The sequence below is a fragment of the Elephantulus edwardii genome, unplaced genomic scaffold, assembly GCF_000299155.1.
Source record: "Elephantulus edwardii isolate Elephantulus edwardi_28Jun2011 unplaced genomic scaffold, EleEdw1.0 scaffold00179, whole genome shotgun sequence".
NCBI classification, from domain to species: Eukaryota; Metazoa; Chordata; class Mammalia; order Macroscelidea; family Macroscelididae; genus Elephantulus; species Elephantulus edwardii.
In genome coordinates this window covers 3,310,171-3,311,601 of record NW_006399929.1, presented here as the reverse complement: position 1 = coordinate 3,311,601, position 1,431 = coordinate 3,310,171, and positions in this window count along the sequence as shown.

The window sequence follows — 1,431 nt, the reverse complement described above, 5'->3', positions numbered from 1 at the left end:
AACAACAACAACAACAATATGTATAGAGTATATTCTGGATAATCTGAAAGATAATAGTAAGACTGAAAAAATGTATGAATGTGTGATACACACACATAACTGTGAACATACTTGTATACATGTGTGTACAGTATTTAAAATTATATATTTATGTAAAGTTATATGCATATATATAAAATAAATGTACGGTATTTTATTAAAAGTTCAAGACACATAATTGTTCTCCCAAACTTTTCACGATTTTAGAACAAGGATATTAATGACTATCTTTCAGAAGCTATAACAATCTCTTTACAAGGATTCATGAATCACTGTATTATATAGTAATTTAAAAGTGACAAAATTGGGAAAGACTTATATTCTCATCACAATTTAATCATGTTCATCTAAGTTTGAAATTATCTGTAACATATCGGGATAAAATGTGTTCATATATCTGAAACCACTTCAATTTTTTTAGTGTTATTTGTACACAGCTGTCTGCACATGAATAAGCCAAATTCAAATCTTTTGTGACACTTTGCAATTTCGACTCACAGTCACACTGGAAATTGTACAAGGAAGTCATGGTCTTTAAACTCCAATAGCCTCCTTTATTCATCCTTAACAATGAATGCTGTGTCAAGAAAAGAATTGGAAATGCCACAGTGGTAACATGAAATGCTCTGATAAAAAAAAATATATATATATATGTCTCAAACTTGTTTTTCTGATACACTCACACTGAGAACCCGGTGAGGCTGGGAGGTTTCAGTGCAAGTGCAAAGATGATGTGAAGGAAACAGTACGACTTAGCCAGAAGGGATCTTGGTTATCATATCCCACCCTCCCTTAAAAAGAAATTGTTGCGTAGTCTGTAGTATGTCGAAGTGTATTTATTTCCAGTTGCCTGAACTTAATGTTTTTGTTTTTAAAGTGGATCAATTTCTATTATGAAAGTTCTGTGTTAAAATTGTGGTTGCTAAATGACATTGAGGCAGCCGTGACTCATAGGGGCTTTATAAACATGTTAAAATTATGTAGAGAGAAATCTCAGAAAAGTAGATTACATTAACAATTAGTCAAAAGAACAGGGATATTAATACTATTCATATTTATAGTCAATAGACTAAGTCTGTTCTCAAAATATATCCTAATATTATTGGTTCACTCCATGAAATGGATTTCATTTCTATATCTATTGATAATGTTGGAAAAATAGCATCACACGGCCCTAAAAGATTGGAACCGTGTCCTGTATGCAGTGTAATACCTTTTTTTTTCTATATTTTATTAATTTTTGGGTTTCCATTCATTCATTGTTGCACTATTCTCTCTACCCTCCTCCCAGTTGGTTCTTCTGATTAATCTTCTTTGTCAGTGTGTCCTTTGCCATTCCCTATCACTCCTCCCTGAGAGAGACTTCACCCTGAGTCATAAGGAAAAGGGGAT